This window comes from Triticum aestivum, chromosome 2A, assembly GCF_018294505.1.
Source record: "Triticum aestivum cultivar Chinese Spring chromosome 2A, IWGSC CS RefSeq v2.1, whole genome shotgun sequence".
In the NCBI taxonomy this organism is placed as follows: Eukaryota; Viridiplantae; Streptophyta; class Magnoliopsida; order Poales; family Poaceae; genus Triticum; species Triticum aestivum.
Genome location: NC_057797.1, coordinates 554,397,747 through 554,418,683, shown reverse-complemented (window position 1 = coordinate 554,418,683; position 20,937 = coordinate 554,397,747).

The following is a 20,937-nucleotide window of genomic DNA, read 5'->3' as shown; positions in this document are numbered from 1 at the left end:
AAACTCCAGGGTTGTTTGTGACACTTATAGGAATAGCCCAACGGATTGATTTGAAAGAATAACTTTGAGGTGGTTTCGTACCCTACCATAATCTCTACGTTTGTTCTCCGCTATTAGTGGCTTCGGAGTGACTCTTTGTTGCATGTTGAGGGCTCGTTATATGATCTATCTATGTTATTATTGTTGAGAGAACTTGCACTAGTGAAAGTATGAACCCTAGGCCTTGTTTCCTATCATTGCAATACCGTTTACGTTCACTTTTACCACTCGCTACCTTGCTGTTTTTATATTTTCAGTTTACAAAAACCTATATCTACTATCTATTTTGCACTTGTATCACCATCTCTTCGCCGAACTAGTGCACCTATACAATTTACCATTGTATTGGGTGTGTTGGGGACATAAGAGACTCTTTGTTATTTGGTTGCAGGGTTGCTTGAGAGAGACCATCTTCATCCTACGCCTCCTACGGATTGATAAACCTTAGGCCATCCACTTGAGGAAAATTTGCTACTGTCCTACAAACCTGTGCACTTGCAGGCCCAACAACGTCTACAAGAAGAAGGTTGCGTAGTAGACATCATGCTACCATACTCTTATAATCTAAATAAACAGGAGGCAACATTTTTTATTCCTTTTCATAATGCCTAATAGGTATGTTAAAATGTGCAGCGAGGCGCGAGGCGAAGATGCCTCCAAGGACGGGGCCCTTAGTACGGTTAAGATTTAACCGTTTTGCAATAATAGCGCCCATACTGAATGTGTCGTCACGAAATAAGGCATGGCACAAAATAAAAATATCAGGGGCACTCAGGTTTCCACAGTTGCCGCGCCCTATTAAGCATCTACTAGCAAATATAGCAAAGTAACGTAGAACAGGAAAGTGTATGCTAGTAATTCGTGCGTCGGAAACCTTCCTTGTTTCCCCTACAATAATGGTATCAATAAACCCATCCACTGTTGGAAATATGCCCTAGAGGCAATAATAAATTGGTTATTATTATATTTCCTTGTTCATGATAATCGTTTATTATCCATGCTAGAATTGTATTGATAGGAAACTCAGATACATGTGTGGATACATAGACAACACCATGTCCCTAGTAAGCCTCTAGTTGACTAGCTCGTTGATCAATAGATGGTCACAGTTTCCTGACCATGGACATTGGATGTCGTTGATAACGGGATCACATCATTAGGAGAATGATGTGATGGACAAGACCCAATCCTAAGCATAGCACAAGATCGTGTAGTTCGTATGCTAAAGCTTTTCTAATGTCAAGTATCATTTCCTTAGACCATGAGATTGTGCAACTCCCGGATACCGTAGGAGTGCTTTGGGTGTGCCAAACGTCACAACGTAACTGGGTGACTATAAAGGTGCACTATGGGTATCTCCGAAAGTGTCTGTTGGGTTGGCACCAATCGAGACTGGGATTTGTCACTCCGTGTGACGGAGAGGTATCTCTGGGCCCACTCGGTAGGACATCATCATAATGCGCACAATGTGATCAAAGAGTTGACCACGGGATGATGTGTTACGGAATGAGTAAAGAGACTTGCCGGTAACGAGATTGAACAAGGTATCGGGATACCGACGATCGAATCTCGGGCAAGTAACATACCGATTGACAAAGGGAATTGTATACGGGATTGATTAAGTCCTTGACATCGTGGTTCATCCGATGAGATCATCGTGGAACATGTGGGAGCCAACATGGGTATCCAGATCCCACTGTTGGTTATTGACCGGAGAACGTCTCGGTCATGTCTGCATGTCTCCCGAACCCGTAGGGTCTACACACTTAAGGTTCGATGACGCTAGGGTTATAAAGGAAGTTTGTATGTGGTTACCGAATGTTGTTCGGAGTCCCGGATGAGATCCCGGACGTCAAGAGGAGTTCCGGAATGGTCCAGAGGTAAAGATTTATATATAGGAAATCCTGTTTCGGCCATCGAGACAAGTTTCGGGGTAATCGGTATTGTACCGGGACCACCGGAAGGGTCCCGGGGGTCCATCGGGTGGGGCCACCTGCCCCGGGGGGGCACATGGGCTGTAGGGGGTGCGCCTTGGCCTACATGGGCCAAGGGTACCAGCCCCAAGAGGCCCATGCGCCTAGGGTTTCAAAAGGGAAGAGTCCCACAAGGGGAAGGCACCTCCTAGGTGCCTTGGGGGGGAGGGAATCCTCCCTTGGCCGCCTCCCTAGATGGGATCTAGGCTGGCCGCCACCCCTAGGGGTGGAAACCCTAAAGGGGGCGCAGCCCCTCCCCTTCCCCTATATATAGTTGAGGTTTGGGCTGCTCATAACACGCGAGTTCCTCTCCTTTATATGACGCAGCCCTGCATCTCTCTTCCTCCTCTCCCGTGGTGCTTGGCGAAGCCCTGCAGGATTGCCACGCTCCTCCACCACCACCACGCCGTTGTGCTGCTGTTGGATGGAGTCTTCCTCAACCTCTCCCTCTCTCCTTGCTGGATCAAGGCATGGGAGACGTCACCGGGCTGTACGTGTGTTGAACGCGGAGGTGCCGTCCGTTCGGCACTAGGATCTCCCGTGATTTGAATCACGACGAGTACGACTCCATCAACCCCGTTCTCTTGAATGCTTCCGCTTAGCGATCTACAAGGGTATGTAGATGCACTCTCCTTCCCCTCGTTGCTAGTCTCTCCATAGATAGATCTTGGTGACACGTAGGAAAATTTTGAATTTCTGCTACGTTCCCCAACATCCACATCGTCACGATGTGGTTCCTCTACGCTGCCCTAGAAAGGGATCAGACAAACCCGACAAAAATCATGAAGTGACATCTCCTTATGCTCATCATATAAATAAAATTCCACCATAGGTGGTGAGCTCCTAGCATGGAAATGAAAGTTTTGCACAAAGATATTGGTGAGTAAGAGATACTGTTCGCGTTGGTCGTAGAGGAAGCCGGTGAGGCCTGCATTCTCAGCCAATTCATAGAAATCATCATAAATCCCGGCTGCTCTCAAGAAATTATCACAAGGCCATTCACATGGCCAAACTTCCGCGGTGCGAGGGAGATTATATTTGGGCCTCTTATCCTCCTCACTTTGCTTATCCTTCGAGCTTCGGCTCGATGAGCCCCTCAAAAATCTCTTCATCTTTTTCTGAAAATTTCTGAAATTTTAGTAACTTCAAAATAAAAGTAAACCAAACTCAACAAAATTGATAGCAACTACTCCTACAAGAGCCTAGAGCATATATCATGCATTAGAACTACTTGGAACCATATAAATTTGACATGCAAGCTCAAGAACATGGTCACCTAGACAGCACAAATTTGCACTGAATAAAGCACCAGAACAAAAACTAATTGGACCAATGGAGGAGTCACATACCAAGGAACAATCCCCCAAAGCAGTTTTGTGAGAGGTGCTTTGAGGAACGAGATCGAAAATCGCAGCAAAATGAGCTAGAACTCGTGCTTGAGCTGGATGGTGATTTTTTTGGGAGGAAGAAGTGTGTGGGTGCAGGAATAAGTGGAGGGGAGCCACCGTGGGCCCACGAGGCAGGGGGGCGCGCCCAGGGGGTGGGCGTGCCCTAGACCCTCGTGGCCAGGTGCTTGCTCCCCCTACTGTGTTCTCAGTGCCAGATATTCTCAAATATTTTAGAAAAAATCATATTTAAATTTCAGGGCATTTGCAGAACTTTCATTTTCGGGGTATTTTTATATTGCACGGATAAATCAGAAAACTGATAGAAAATACTATTTTTACTTTATTTCAACTAAATAACATAAAGTAAAAGGAGGGTACAGAAGGTTGTGCTTTCTAACTTCATCCATCTCATGCTCATCAAAAGGAATCCACTAACAAGGTTGATCAAGTCTTGTTAACAAACTCATTTCGAGTAACATGAAACCAGAGAAATTTCGAATGCCACTATGTTACCTCAACGGGGATATGCACATCCCCAATAATAAGAATATCATATTTCTTTTTGACTGTAGGAAGAGGAAATTCGAAACCTCAAAAAATAATTGATGGAATTTTTCCAATAGAATTGATACTGTGGACTTGAGGTTGTTTCCTCGGAAAGTGTACCGTATGCTCATTATCATTAACATGAAAAGTGACATTGCCTCTGGTGCAATCAATAACAGCCCTTGCAGTATTCAAAAAGTGTCTTCCAAGAATAATAGACATACTATCATCCTCGGGAATATTAAGAATAACAAAGTCCGTTAAAATAGTAACATTTGCAACCACAACAGGCACATCCTCACAAATACCGACAGGTATAGCAGTCGATTTATTAGCCATTTGCAAAGATATTTCAGTAGGTGCCAACTTATTCAAATCAAGTCTTCGATATAAAGAGAGAGGCATAACACTAACACCGGCTCCAAGATCACATAAAGTAGTTTTAACATAATTTCTTTTAATGAAGCATGGTATACTACAGGAAATTGGTAATTTGCCGCCTGTGGATCACAGACGGCAAAGACCCAAATCCAGACGGCAAAGATTTTGCCGTCAGGAAGCAAACGACAAACTCAGACGGCAAAGATAAGTCGGCAAAAAATACTTTGCCGTCAGCCTTTTTTCAAGATGACGACGAAGATTTTGCCGTCAGTCAATATAGTTTTGCCGTCTACCGCAAAAATAACAGACGACAAAAAACATGTTCTTTGCCGTCAGTCAAAACGTGTGCTTTGCCGTCATCCAGACTAAAGTACAGACGGCAAAGATTGTTTTTATTTTTTTAAAAGTGACGTCCGACCAGAGCATCTCGCCGGACACAGGAACAACATGGTTTTTTTGAGAACAAACCAAAACAGGCTCAGCTCATGGAGATTTTGGATTCGACACGACCGTGCTGTCTTGCATTCATCATCAGTGGAGTTACAGAGAAGTTACAAGTTGTCCTGAAAATTTACAGAAGGACCCCTAAAAACTAAAAATGAAAAGCAATCAAGTCCTTCATCGTAGCAATAGGTACTTCACCGCCGACCGTCCTTCTTCTTGCAGGGGAAAATAACACAGGGACACCACTGCCGCCGCCTCGCCCTGCTCACTGCGCCGCTCGCCCGACCTTACTCGCCGCGCCACCGGACAGGCATGCTCGCCTGACCCTGGTATTCGCACCTCTGCCCGGCCATGCTCGCTGGTTCCTGGAGAGAGAGAGAGAGAGAGAGAGAGAGAGAGAGAGAGAGAGAGAGAGAGAGAGAGAGAGAGAGAGAGAGAGAGAGAGAGAGAGAGGCACCGCCGCGCGCCAGTGCAGCATCGGCTGGCCGACGCTGGAGGGAGGAGCTCCTATGTAATGGCCGTCACGCGCCATGCTCGAGGGAAGTGGCTGCCGCGCGCCTGAGGGAAGAGGCCGCCGTGCGAAGCCGCCGGTGGAGTGAGCCGCCGCCGCGTGCCATGCTCTCCGCCCGCGCGTCTGCCATGCTCACTGCCTGCTCGGCCTCCCTGCTCCCCGCCCGAGCAGATGGCCTGCTTGCCCACGCCGGCCATGGATGGATGGATTTGTCTCCCGCGCGTCCGCCATGCTCGTTGCCCGCGCGGCCTCCCTGCTCCGCGCCCGTGGGGCCTCCTTGCTACCCGCCCGCGCAGCCTCCTTGCACACCACCCGTGTGGATGGCCTGCTTGCCCTTGCCCGCACCGACCATGGATGGATGGATGGATGTGTGTTGTGCTTGTGTGTCCCATGGTGTGAGTGGTTGTGTGGTGTGCGTGGGTTGGTGGGGTGTGGGCGTGCGTTGGTGGGTGGGTGGGGCTGTGAGCTTGGGTTAGTGCGTGTGTCGGGATGGGTGGGGCTGCATGGGGCTGCGTGGGTTTGGAGGGACCGCCATGTCATCGATTCGTGGGATCGATCCACGTGATGTGCTTCTTCTTTGCCATCCACGTTTTTTATACAGACGGCAAAGTATGTATTTGTCGTCTGCTTTTTTTATTACAAACGACAAATCTCATACTTTGTTATCTATGAAAGAAAACACAGACGACAAATTATGACATTTGCCTTTTGTAATTAAAAAAAGCAGACGACAAAGACTAATTTGCTATATGTAATAAAAAATATAGACGGCAAAATATGTTTTGCCATTAGTCATTCTTTGCCATCATCAGCTGACGGCAAAACTGCTCTTTGCCGTTTGCCCCGACAAAAAGCTGACGACAAAGATGTCCACTGACGGCAAATTAGTTGTTTCCTGTAGTGGTATAGTTGGCTCTCCTGGATCTCCTAGTTTCTTAGGCATTCCACCCTTAAAAATATAATTAGCAAGCATGGTGGAAATTTCAGCTTCCAGTATCTTTCTTTTATTAGTAACAATATCTTTCATGTACTTAGCATAAGGATTCATTTTAAGCATATCAATCAAACGCATACGCAAAAAGATAGGTCTAATCATTTCAGCAAAGCGCTCAAAATCCTCATCATCCTTTTTCTTAGATGACTTAAGAGGAAAAGGCATGGGTTTCTGAACCCAAGGCTCTCTTTCCTTACCGTGTTTCCTAGCAACAAAGTCTCTCTTATCATAACGTTGATTCTTTGATTGTGGGTTATCAAGATCAACAACAGGTACAACTTCTACATCATTATCATTGCTAGGTTGAGCATCAACATGAACATCATCATTAACATCTTCATTAGGTTCATGTTCATTACCAGATTGTGTTTCAGCATCAGAAAATAGAGATATCATTGGGATTCTTAGGGGTGTCAATAACAGGTTCACTAGAAGCATGCAAAGTCCATCATTTTCCTTTTTTTCCTCTTAGAAGGACTAGGTGCATCAATATCATTTCTCTGAGAATCTTGCTCAATTCTCTTAGGATGGCCCTCAGGATACAAAGGTTCCTGGGTCATTTTACCACCTCTAGTCATAACTCTAAGAAAATTATCATTTTTCTTACTATTTAATTCATTTAGCAAATCATTCTGAGCTTTAAGTACTTGTTCTACTTGAGTGGTAACCATAGAAGCATGTTTACTAATGAGTTTAAGTTCACCTTTAACTCTAGACATATAATCACCCAAGTCTATAAGCATTTTGTTTCAATTGTCTACCAAAATAAGCATTGAAATCTTCTTGCTTAACCATAAAGTTATCAAACTCATCCAAACATTGGCTAGCAAACTTAGTAGGAGGGGTTTCATCTTTATCATATCTATAGAGAGAATTTACCTTTACTACCTGTGGCGGGTTATCAAGACCATGTGTTTCTTCAATAGGTGATGGATTAGAACCATATATTTCTTCAACATGCGGTAAATTAAGACCATGTATTTCTACAATAGGAGGTACATTCTTAACATCTTCAACTTTAATACCCTTTTCTCTCATGGATTTCTTTGCCTCTTGCATATCTTCGGGACTGAGAAATAGAACACCTCTTTTCTTCGGGGTTGGTTTAGGAATAGGCTCAGGAGTTGGCTCAGGAAGTGTCTAATTATTTTCATTTCTCAACATATTATTCAATAGAATTTCAGCTTCATCCGGTGTTCTTTCCCTGAAAACAGAACCATCACAACTATCCAAGTGGTCTCTGGAAGCATCGGTTAGTCCATTATAAAAGATATCAAATATTTCATTTTTCTTAAGAGGATGATCAGGCAAAGCATTAAGTAATTGGAGAAGCCTCCCCCAAGCTTGTGGGAGACTCTCTTCTTCAATTTGCACAAAATTATATATATCCCTTAAAGCAACTTGTTTCTTATGAGCAGGGAAATATTTAGCAGAGAAGTAATAAATCATATCCTGGGGACTACGCACACAACCAGGATCAAGAGAATTAAACCATATCTTAGCATCACCCTTTAATGAGAACGAAAATATTTTAAGGATATAAAAGTAGCTAGTTCTCTCATTGATAACCCACAAGTATATGAGATCGCAACAGTTTTCGATAAGTAAGAGTGTCGAACCCAACGAGGAGCTAAAGGAAGAACAAATATTCCCTCAAGTTCTATCGACCACCGATACAACTCTACGCACGCTTAGCGTTCGCTTTACCTAGGACAAGTATGAAACTAGAAGTACTTTGTAGGTGTTTTCGGATAGGTTTGCAAGATAATAAAGAGAGCGTAAATAAAGAGTAGGGTCTGTTTAGATAAACAAACAACTAAATTAGTTTTAGTAGAGAGCTTTTTGTTACGAGGAAGTTATTTGTCCCTAGGCAATCGACAACTAGACCGGTAATCATTATTGCAATTTTATATGAGGGAGAGGCATAAGCTAACATACTTTCTCTACTTGGATCATATGCACTTATGATTGGAACTCTAGCAAGCATCCGCAACTACTAAAGATCATTAAGGTAAAACCCAACCATAGTATTAAAGCATCAAGTCCTCTTTATCCCATACACAACAACCCCTTACTCGGGTTTGTGTTTCAGTCACTCACGCAACCCACCATAAGCGAATCACGAACATATTGCAACACCCTACAGCGGGGATCCCTCACGCTTGCGCGACACAGAGAGCACCATAGGACAGCACCAATAATAAAACACGCAACTCAAACCAATCATGATCATCAAATAACCATTAGGACAAAACGGATCTACTCAAACATCATAGGCTAGCCATACATCATTGGGAAATAATATATAGTGTTGAGCACCATGTTTAAGTAGAGATTACGGTGGGTAAGAGAGAGGTTACACCACTGCATAGAGGGGGGAAGAGTTGGTGATGATGGCGGTGAAGTTGTTGGTGAAGATTGCGGTGATGATGATGGCCCCCGGTGGCACTCCGGTGCCATCGGAAGCGAGGGGGAGAGAGCCCCCTCCTTCTTCTTCTTCCTTGACCTCCTCCCTAGATGGGAGAAGGGTTTCTCCTCTGGTCCATGGCCTCCATGGCACGGGAGGGGCGAGAGCCCCTTCGAGATTGGATCTGTCTCTATGTCTCTCTCTGTTTCTGCGTTCCCAGATTCTTCCCTTTCACCGTTTCTTATATTCACAGAGATCCATAACTCCGATTGGGCTGAAATTTTAACACGATCTCTATCCGGAAATTAGCTTTCTTGCGGCGAAAGAAGGGCATCAACCGCCTTACGGGGTGGCCACGAGGGTCAGGGGTGCGCCCCTGCCTCGTGGGCTCCTCAAGCATCGTCTCGCGTTGATTTCACTTCCCAAAAATCACATATATTCAAAAAAAAATCTCCGTCTGTTTTTATCCCATTTGGACTCCGTTTGATATGGATTTTCTGCGAAACAGAAAACATGCAACAAACAGGAACTGGCGCTGGGCACTGGATCAATATGTTAGTCCCAAAAATACTATAAAAAGTTGCCAAAAGTATATGAAAGTTGTAGAATATTAGCATGGAACAATCAAAAATTATAGATACGACGTAGACGTATCAGCATCCCCAAGCTTAATTCCTGCTCGCCCTCGAGTAGGTAAATGATAAAAAAGATAATTTTTGATGTGGAATGCTACCTAGCATAATCTTGATCACATATCTAATCATGGTATGAATATTAAGATACGAGTGATTCAAAGCAATAGTCTATCATTTGACATAAAAACAATAACACTTCAAGCCTACTAATAAAGCAATAATGTATTTTCAAAATAACATGGCCAAAGAAAGTTATCCCTACAAAATCATATAGTCTGGCTATGCTCCATCTTCTTCACACAAAATATTCACATCATGCACAACCCCGATGACAAGCCAAGCAATTGTTTCATACTTTTGACGTTCTCAAACCTTTTCAACTTTCACTCAATACATGAGCGTTAGCCATGGACATAGCACTATAGGTGGAATAGAATATGATTGTGGAGGTTGTGTAGAAGAAGACAAAAAAGGAGAAAGCCTCACATTGACACGACTAATCAAAGGGCTATGGAGATGCCCATCAATTGGTGTCAATGTGAGGAGTAGGGATAGCCATGCAACGGATGCACTAGAGCTATAAGTATATGAAAGCTCAAACTGAAACTAAGTGGGTGTGCATCCAACTTGCTTGCTCATGAAGACCTAGGGCATTTGAGGAAGCCCATCATTGGAATATACAAGCCAAGTTCTATAATAAAAATTCCCACTAGTATATGAAAGTGATAACTCAAGAGACTCTCTATATGAAGAACATGGTGCTACTCTGAAGCGCAAGTGTGGTAAACGGATAGTAACATTGCCCCTTCTCTCTTTTTCTCTCAATTTTTTTGTTTTTTTGGGCCTTCTCTTTTTTTGGCCGTTCTCTTTTTTTTCGTCCGGAGTCTCATCCCGACTTGTGGGGGAATCATAGTCTCCATCATCCTTTCCTCACAGGGGAAATGCTCTAATAATGATGATCATCACACTTTTATTTACTTACAACTCAATATTACAACTCGATACAAGGATATGACTCTATATGAATGCCTACGGTGGTGTATCGGGATGTGTAGTGATCTAGCGTAGCAATGACATCAAAAAATGGACAAGCCATGAAAACATCATGCTAGCTATCTTACGATCATGCAAAGCAATATGACAATGAATGCTCAAGTCATGTATATGATGATGATGGAAGTTGCATGGCAATATATCTCGGAATGGCTATGGAAATGCCATGATAGGTAGGTATGGTGGCTGTTTTGAGGAAGATATAATGAGGTTTATGTATGACAGAGCATATCATATCACGGGGTTTGGATGCACAGGCGAAGTTTGCACCAACTCTTGAGGTGAGAAAGGGCAACGCACGGTACCGAAGAGGCTAGCAATGATGGAAGGGTGAGAGTGCATATAATCCATGGACTCAACATTAGTCATAAAGAACTCACATACTTATTGCAAAAAATCTATTAGTCATCGAAACAAAGTACTACACGCATGCTCCTAGGGGGATAGATTGGTAGGAAAAGACCATCGCTCGTCCCCGACCGCCACTCATAAGGAAGACAATCAATAAATACCTCATGCTCCAACTTCGTTACATAACGGTTCACCATAAGTGCATGCTACAGGAACCACAAACCTCAACACAAGTATTTCTACAATCCAAAACTACCCACTAGCATGACTCTAATATCACCATCTTTATATCGCAAAACTATTGCAAGGAATCAAACATATCATATTCAGTGATCTACAGGTTTTATGTAGGATTTTATGACTAACCATGTGAATGACCAATTCCTGTCATCTCTCTAAATAGATATAAGTGAAGCAAGAGAGTTTAATTCTTTCTAAAAAAGATATGCCCACGCTCTAACCAATATAAGTGAAGCAAAAGAGCATTCTACAAATGGCGGTTTTCTATGTAAAGAGAAACAGGCAATCCAAACTTCAAATGATATAAGCGAAGCACATGAAGCATTCTATAAAGCCATACTCAAAATATATAAGTGAAGTGCAATGAGCATTATATAAATCAACCAAGGACTATCTCATACCAGCATGGTGCATAAAATAAAAAAAGAAAACTAAACGCAAAAGACGCTCCAAGATTGCACATATCACATGAACGAAACGAATTCGAAAACATACCGATACTTGTTGAAGAAAGAGGGATGCCTTCCTGGGAATCCCCAAGCTTAGATGCTTGGGTCTCCTTGAATGTTTACTTGGGGTGCCCCGGGCATCCCCAAGCTTGAGCTCTTGCCTCTCTTCCTTCTTCTCACATCGAGACCTTCTCGATCATCGAACACTTCATCCACACAAAACTTCAACAGAAAACTCGGTAAGATCCGTTAGTATAATAAAGCAAATCACTACTCTAAGTACTGTTGCAAACCAATTCATATTTTGTTTTTGCATTGTGTCTACTGTAATATAACTTTTTCATGGCTTAATCCACAGATATGAATTGATAGTTTCATCAAAACGAGCAAACTATGCATCAAAAACAGAATCTGTCTAAAACAGAACAGTCTGTAATAGTCTGAACATTCACCATACTTCTGAAACTTGAAAAATTCTACCAAAATTAGGAACAATAAAAAATTTGTATAGGAAGACAGTGCAAAAAGAATCATAACCATTTGATGCTCCAGCTAAAAATGTAAAATCGTGCACTACAGCCAAAGTTTCTGTCCTGCACCGAACAAACCATCAAGCAAATGTAAACATCCTAAAGGCAAACCTTGGCACATTATTTTTATAATACAATGGAATTGTACAAGGGGATAATTATTTTTGTTGAAAAGTTTCTGTAATCAAGATTCACAAAGTTGCCATGAGCATGAACAAAGTTCAAGGAGCTCTCCCACTTTAACAATGCTTGTCTTTCTTACTTTCACTTTCCTTTTTGAAAAAGTTTTGGGTTCCCCTCTTTATTTTTGTTGTTTTTAAACTATATAAAAGCACTCAACAGAAATAAATGACTCTCTAAAACTTCCGGGTTGTCTCCCTGGCAGCGCTTTCTTTAAAGCCATTAAGCTAGGCATATAGTGCTCAAGTAGTGAATCCGCCCGGATCCCAAGGTATATCAAAGCCAATTTTAATTAGCAGATTTATAATTTAGTAGTGAGCACAAAGTAACATATATCATGCAACAACGAAGTCTAACTCTCTTCCTATGCATCAGAATGTCATAAAAGAACAATTCATGCACACAAAGTAAAGGCCAATGCATAGTATAAATAGTTTCTTGCAATTTGATCATGTGGGAAGCATAGAGAGGTGGAGATATAGTTCCTCTCTCATAATAATTGCAAGTAGGAGCAGCAAGCACATGCATATTATATTCATCAAAATCATCATGTGTAACGGTAAAAGGCAACCCATCAATATAATCCTTAATAAGGGCAGACTTCTCCGATATAGTGTAGTTGGGAGAATTCAAAAAGATAATAGGACTATCATGCGTGGGTGCAATAGCAACAATTTCATGTTTAACATAATGAACTATAGCAAGTTCATCTCCATAAGCATAATTCATATTGGCATCTTGGCCACAAGCATAGCAAGCATCATCAAAAAGGGATATTTCAAGAGAATCAACGGGATCATAATAGTCATCATAGCAATCATCCTTCGGTAAGCACGAAGGGAAATTAAACAATGTATGAGTTGAAGAGTTACTCTCATTAGAAGGTGGGCACAGGTGATCAATCCGCTCTTCCTCCTTTTGTTATTCGCTCTCCTCCTCATCTTTTTCATCCAATGAGCTCACAGTTTCATCAATTTCTTCTTCCATAGACTCCTGCAAAATATTAATATCTTCTTGGACAGCGAAGACTTTCTCAATAAGTGCATCAATATCGTAATTGTATTCATAATTCTCATAACAATATTTAAGGATAGCTAAATTTTCAGGTCTATAAACCGAATCATCAAAGTCTTCAAACTCTTTAAACATAGATTCAATTTCATAAGCACCCATAAAAGAAACAAATTCTTCTATTTGTTCCACATCATAATAATCATATATACCATTAGCATAAGAAGCTAAGGTTTTATTATCATTAAATTCGCATGAAAAGGGAAGGTGTGGAGCCTTCATCCTAGAGCAACAAGTATAATCATATCTCAAGCATAGTTGCCTAGCATACCACTTCAATATATGAATTTGATCCCATAATAGTTTCCCTTTTTGTGTCAAGCGGTAATCCCTAAAGTATTCACGTTGATCCAACATTACTCCCATTACATAATTGAATGGGGTTTTCTCAGGATTATTAAAGTAGTACATAATATCTTTCACATAACCAACATCGAGGGTTTTAGGAGGTTCCCAATCTCCATGAGCAGAAAGTACACCTAATTTTTTTGGTATTTCGTGTTCCATATCCATAACTAAAGATAAAGAATAACTAAGAATAGCAAATAAAAATTACTTAGTGATAAAGCAAACAAGCACACACGAGAATATTCACCCCACGCTACTGCTCCCCGGCAACGATGCCAGAAAAAGGTCTTGATAACCCACAAGTATAGGGGATCGCAACAGTTTTCGATAAGTAAGAATGTCGAACCCAACGAGGAGCTAAAGGCAGAACAAATATTCCCTCAAGTTCTATCGACCACCGATACAACTCTACGCACGCTTAGCATTCGCTTTACCTAGAACAAGTATGAAACTATAAGTACTTTGTAGGTGTTTTCGGATAGGTTTGCAAGATAATAAAGAGAGCGTAAATAAAGAGTAGGGGCTGTTTAGATAAACAAACAACTAAATTAGTTTTAGTAGAGAGCTTTTTGTTACGAGAAAGTTATTTGTCCCTAGGCAATCGATAACTAGACCGGTAATCATTATTGCAATTTTATATGAGGGAGAGGCATAAGCTAACATACTTTCTCTACTTGGATCATATGCACTTATGATTGGAACTCTAGCAAGCATCCGCAACTACTAAAGATCATTAAGGTAAAACCCAACAATAGCATTAAAGCATCAAGTCCTCTTTATCCCATACGCAACAACCCCCTTACTCGGGTTTGTGTTTCAGTCACTCACGCAACCCACTATAAGCGAATCATGAACGTATTGCAACACCCTACAACGGGGATCCCTCATGCTTGCGCAACACAGAGAGCACCATAGGACAGCACCAATAATAAAACATGCAACTCAAACCAATCAGGATCATCAAATAACCATTAGGACAAAACGGATCTACTCAAACATCATAGGATAGCCATACATCATTGGGAAATAATATATAGCTTTGAGCACCATGTTTAAGTAGAGATTACAGCGGGTAAGAGAGAGGTTACACCGCTACATAGAGGGGGGAAGAGTTGGTGATGATGGCAGTGAAGTTGTTGGTGAAGATTGCGGTGATGATGATGGCCCTCGGTGGCACTCCGGTGCCATCGGAAGCGAGGGGGAGAGAGCCCCCCTCCCTCTTCTTCTTCCTTGACCTCCTCCCTAGATTGGAGAAGGGTTTCCCCTTTGGTCCATGGCCTCCATGGCACGGGAGGGGAGAGAGCCCCTCCGAGATTGGATCTGTCTCTCTGTCTCTCTCTGTTTATGCGTTCCCAGATTCTTCCCTTTCACCGTTTCATATATTCCCGGAGATCCGTAACTCCGATTGGGCTGAAATTTTAACACGATCTCTATCTGGAAATTAGTTTTCTTGTGGAGAAAGAAGGGCACCAACCGCCTTACGGGGTGGCCACGAGGGTCAGGGGCGCGCCTGCACCCCTGGGGCGCGCCCCCTGCCTCGTGGGCCCCTCGAGCATCGTCTCGCGTTGATTTCACTTCCCCAAAATCACATATATTCCAAAAAAATCTCTGTCTGTTTTTATCCCGTTTGGACTCCGTTTGATATGGATTTTCTGTGAAACAAAGAACATGCAACAAACAGGAACTGGCACTGGGCAATGGATAAATATGTTAGTCCCAAAAATAGTATAAAAAGTTGCCAAAAGTATATGAAAGTTGTAGAATATTGGCATGGAACAATAAAAAATTATAGATACGACAGAGATATATCACTCATCATTAGTGAATAGGGTGGCTATATCATTTAATTTAGTAAGATGTGCCACAACAATTTCATATTCATAGCCATAAAAAGGATCAGATTGAACCAAAGTAATTATATAAGGATCAATAGAGAATTCATAATCCTTATCCGTAACAAAGATAGGTGAAGTAACATAAGCAGGATCATATTTCATTCTAGCATTCAGAGTTTTTTGTTTAAGCTTACCTAATAATTTCTTAAGATCACTTCTATCATTGCATGCAAGAAAGTCTCTTTTAGTTTCTTCATCCATAACATAGCCCTCAGGCACAACAGGCAATTCATATTTATTAGGAGAGCCTTCATCATCACTTTCATCAATATTATCATTTTCAATAATTTCATTCTCTCTGGCCCTATCAACTTGTTCATCAAGAAATTCTCCAAGTGGCACAATAGTATCAAGCATAGAAGTAGTTTCATCATAAGTATCATGCATAGCAGCAGTGGCATCATTAATAATATGCGACATATCAGAATTAATAGCAGAAGCAGGTTTAGGTGTCGAAAGCTTACTCAAAACAGAAGGTGAATCAAATGCAGAGCTAGATGGAAGTTCCTTACCTCCCCTCGTAGTTGAGGGATTAATTTTTGTTTTCGCGTCTTTCAACTTCTTCATAGTGACAAACACATATAAATCCCAAGTGACTCAAAGAATAGAGACAGAATATTCACAAGTATAGGGGATCACAACCATTTTCGAGGGTAGAGTATTCAACCCAAATTTATTGATTCGACACAAGGGGAGCCAAAGAATATTCTCAAGTATTAGCAACTGAGTTGTCAATTCAACCACACTTGGAAACTTAATATCTGCAGCAAAGTGTTTAGTAGCAAAGTAATATGATAGTAGTGGTATGTCACACCCTAGCTAGTCCATGCATTAGAGTGTGCATCATGTTTACTTTTCATCAGAAACTTGAATTGGGGAAGGCAGAACCCCCAGCACCCCTTTTGAAATCAACTAGGGTTTACTAAAAATAATTTCAATGAACCTGAAATGCCCTTCTAAAATGTTCACCCTCTTTGTCTTAGGTTAGAACCTCTGGCAAAATTGGTGCACAATTTTCTAGGTCAACAGAAGGTCATTGAATTAAATGATAAGTATTTGAATTTGGGCATTTAAATGCTATAAAATAATTTAAATGCTCAAATAATTCTGGGAGTAAATGTTTCCTGTTGGAAATAACCTAAACAGAGGCTACATTTATTTTCAGGATTTTTGGAAACGTTTTAGTATTTTTATTAAAGCTAAATAGTTGCAGTTAAATAGAAAACAGAAACTAAAGCAAAAAAAGGAGAAAGAAGCCCACCTGGGCCTTACCTGGCTCAGCCCAGCCTACTGGCTCGGCCAGTCACCCCCTACCTCGCGCCAGGAGGCAGGGGCGCGTGCTCGCCGCGCGCCGGCCACGCGCCGGCCACCTCCTGCTCCTGCCGACGCCAGGAGACGCCCTGAGGACGCCACGCGACCCCCACGTCTCCCTCTCATCCTCTCTCACTCTCCCCCTCGTCTCCCTCATCCTCTCCCGCGATGGCCGAGCGCGTCCCTCGCTGCCGATCGCCGTAGTCGCCGCCAGAGACCTCCCCTCGCCCCTCCGACGAGCCCATCAGCTCCGCCTCGACTCCCTCGTCCTCCCCACTGAGCCACGCTTCGCCGGAAGCCCTGCAACGCTGCCTTCGCCCTCGTCTTCAACCTCGGGCATCCGAGATCGCCGGCGACCCCACCGCGTCTCCAGCCCGTCCCCGAGCCCGCTAACCCCCTCTCCGACCCTGCTGTTAGCTCCTCTTCCTCTTCCCCTAGCTCCCGTGCTCGTTCGGCCCCTGTAGCCGCCGTTTCCACCGCACCCGAGAGCTCCGAGCCGCCGGCCATGGCGCCGTTGTGGCCAGAGCCACAGTGGCTCGAAGCCAAGCCCGCCATTGTGCTCAGTGCAGCACCAGGAACCCGTAGCCACCACCAGCTCTTCCTCCCGTGCACCGTAGCGTTGAAACCGACCTCGCCCGAACTCCGGCCGCCGCCACGAGCTCGATTCCGGCGAGCTCGCTCCACCCCAGCTCCTCACACTTGCTCCATTAGATGCGCGAGAGCCTGGGCTTCGCACGGGTGGTCTCCACCGTCGATTTGGTCGCCGAAGGGCGTTTTCCGAGCCACGCCGCCGTCTCGGGCCTCGCCGGCGTCGAGCCGCCGGCGAGTTGACCCAGTTTGACCCCTGGGTGGGGCCAGGTAGACCCCCCTGAGTCTATGACAGGTGGGCCCGGTCTGTTAACTAATTTAGGTTTAGTTTTAATTAATTTTAATTAAATCAGTCACTGACATGTGGGCCCAGGCCCCACTGACAGCTAATTACTGTTAATCTAATTCTGCTAATTAACTAAGAGGCTGACAGAAGGGACCCACCAGTTAGGTTTGACCTGGGCTGGCGCCTTTGACCTGCTTAGGTCAGCATGACGCAATGCTGACGCAGTAATGCATTTTCTGGATTTATTTTTATTCAGGAAATTCCAAAAAATGTTTAAAACTTCTAAAATTCATAGAAATTCAACCGTAACTCCAATGAAATAATTTATATATGAAAAATTATCAGAAAAATTCAATCTATCCACCTGTAATGGTTTCATGCATGACAAAACAAGTTACCTTGCTGTTTAGGCAGAATAAGGAAATGCACTATTAAGGCCATGTTTAATGAGCTAATATTTGAATCTTTGATTCAAATGACTTCATCCCTTTCTATTCTAGCTTGCATTAGGCCAAGACACAATCATATTGCCATGTCATAGCATGCATCATATTGTTGCATATCGTCATGTGTTGATTGTGTTTCGATGTGTTCTTCGTGGTAGGTTCTGCCTCCGAGGATATTCACGAGTATCCAACTGAAGGGCAGTATCCCGCTACCACTCCATCAGGCAAGCAACCATTGATCATTCCGATACAAACTCATGTTCTCGCTTCTGCTCTGTTTACTGCATTAAGACAATGCGATTCAAACTGCTGTGTGCTACGGTAGTTGAACCCTTATCCTCTGCATGACCTGTCATTGCCACAGTAACTAGATGAAACCCACTAGCATGTGTAGGAGTTGATTGAGCCATGTATGTGATTCCTACCTTGCTATGCCTGCTATGCTTAGAGTTGTGTCAGGTCTGGTTCATCTGGGTGATGGGCTAGAGTGAAATGCTTATGTCGGTAATATGAGGGATGTGTTGAACATGTTTTGGTAAAGGTATCGATGAGAGGCCATGTAGGAGTACATGGTGGGTTGTTTCATTGAGGTCGTCCCTAAGAACTGAGATCTGTATGCGTGATTTAAGATTCAGCTACTACCACACATTGGGCCCTGAAATATGACCCCGCTCGACTTACAGACCCCTCTCGCCTCTGTTCAGGAGTTGCAACTAGTTTCTGGTGTTTGTAGGACATGTGTTGGCGGCCGTGCGTAGCGCTGACCCTAGGGGTGGGCTATGATGCGGTAGATACACTGTGGCCGGGTATGCCGGGCGCCCGTTTGGCGTCTCGGGACCCTGTACACATCGTTTGGGGCCGTTGAGGACACCCCGGCCGGATTTCCTTGCGGATGGAACCTGAATAGGCGATAAACCTGAACTAGAGACTTGTGAGGTTAGTCAGGTCGTGGTCTACACCCACGTCGGTTTTCGCTTGAAGTCTGCCGAGCACATGTCGTGTGCAGACGCTAAGTGGTGGAAACATGTGTGACGAAGTACACCCCTGTAGGGTATAAAACTATTCGAATAGCCGCGTCTGCGGTAAAGGACTACTTGGTTGCCTATACAGTTCATAGACAAGTTAATGGATACTACTAAAAGACTCAAGATAAGTGTGAGTACCGAGGATGGCCCTCTCATAGGATGACGAGGGAGGATCCCCGGTGGAGTATTGTGTTGGTGAGTAGTGGACTCATGTGTGAAAACTATTTTACTAGAGAGGTTCCGTAGGATAGCTTAGCCAAGAGTCAAAGCTAGCTTGCTGCATCAACCCCACCACCTTCTTGAGAATAAGCATGTATAGTAGGTTCTGATGTAAGACTTGCTGAGTACCTTTGTACTCATGTTTGCTTATTTATTGTTTTCAGACGACAACACTGCCCCCTCCGATGGGTTTTATGTAGACCTTGACGTTGACGAGTGACTAGCCACCCAGGTGGTGATCCTGGCCATGGAGGGCCCTATGTAGATAGACAGGCTTCGAGAAGCCTTCTTTCTTTCTAGAGTCTGTACTCAGACTAGTTGCTTCCGCATGTGCTTGTATGACTGTATGACTTGAGTGTCGGGTCATGTGACCCCTATCTGTATGAACATGTTATGTATGGCTCTCTGGAGCCTTTAAATAAAGTACTTGAGTTGTAGAGTTTTGTTGTGATGCCATGTTGTATGTACTCATATCGGGCATATTGTGTGTATGATTGAAATGCTTGGTATGAGTGGGATCCGACAATCTAGTTGTTTATCCTTGGCAGCCTTTCTTATGGGGAAATGTAGTCTAGTGTTCCTCGAGCCATAGTAGTCTGCTACAGCCTGGTTCACCGGAGTCCTGCTAGCCCAGCACTACTGTTCAGGACACTTGACTGGTCGGCATGTGTTTCACTTCGTCCCTATGTCTGTCCCTTCGGGGAAATGTCACGCGGTGACTTCCGGAGTCCTGCCTAGCCTGCTACAGCTCGGGATCCCCAGAGTCCTGTTAGCCCAGTGCTACAGCCCGGAATCACTCGTTGATGACCGACATGCTCGATGTGATTCATGTATGCCTGTCTCCATAGGTTTGTGCCGCTTTGGGTTCACGACTAGCGATGTCGGCCCGGATTCTCTGTCATATGGATGCTAGCGACACTATCATATACATGAGCCAAAAGGCGCAAACGGTCCCAGGCCATGGTAAGGCGACACCCTTGGGATACCGTGCGTGAGGCCACAAAGTGATATGAGGTGTTACCGGCTAGATCGATGTGACTTGGAATCGGGGTCCTGACAGTGTTGGCATCAGAGCCGGACTGCCTGTCGGTTCGTTGAGCCAAACTGGTCGATGTCGAGTCTAGAAATGCTTTAGTTATATGCAGGGGAATTGATTGTGGGAGGGAACGTAAGGTTCTTTTACTCCTTTACCTATGCCTCTGATCTGAGTCATTCTCTCCTCATTCAACGTGGGTTAAGGACTAGGCTCTCTTCTTCTATCAGGTTCACGTGTTACTAATCCGTAGTAGCTTATAGGATTGTTGTTACAAGTCCCAGTTCAGTTTCTATTATTCTTAGTATGTTGCTAATTGAATCAGAACCTTGATATGATGTTGTTGAGTGGTATTGTGAACTGTTGTGGATGTCTCAAATCTTTTTCTGAGCATTTACAGCCGTTATGCTGTCCAATTTTCCCTAGAAATTCTGATGTCTTTGCCTTGTGGTTGTGCTTTCAGATGGCCAACCGTGTTCATAACCAAGTGGTTCGCCTGACCAGGTGCCTCGACGTGCCCGGTCATACTGCTATGTTAGTCCGGGTCATGATCGAGACGGGTTACCGTTGGTATCCCGAATACACCGTCGAAGA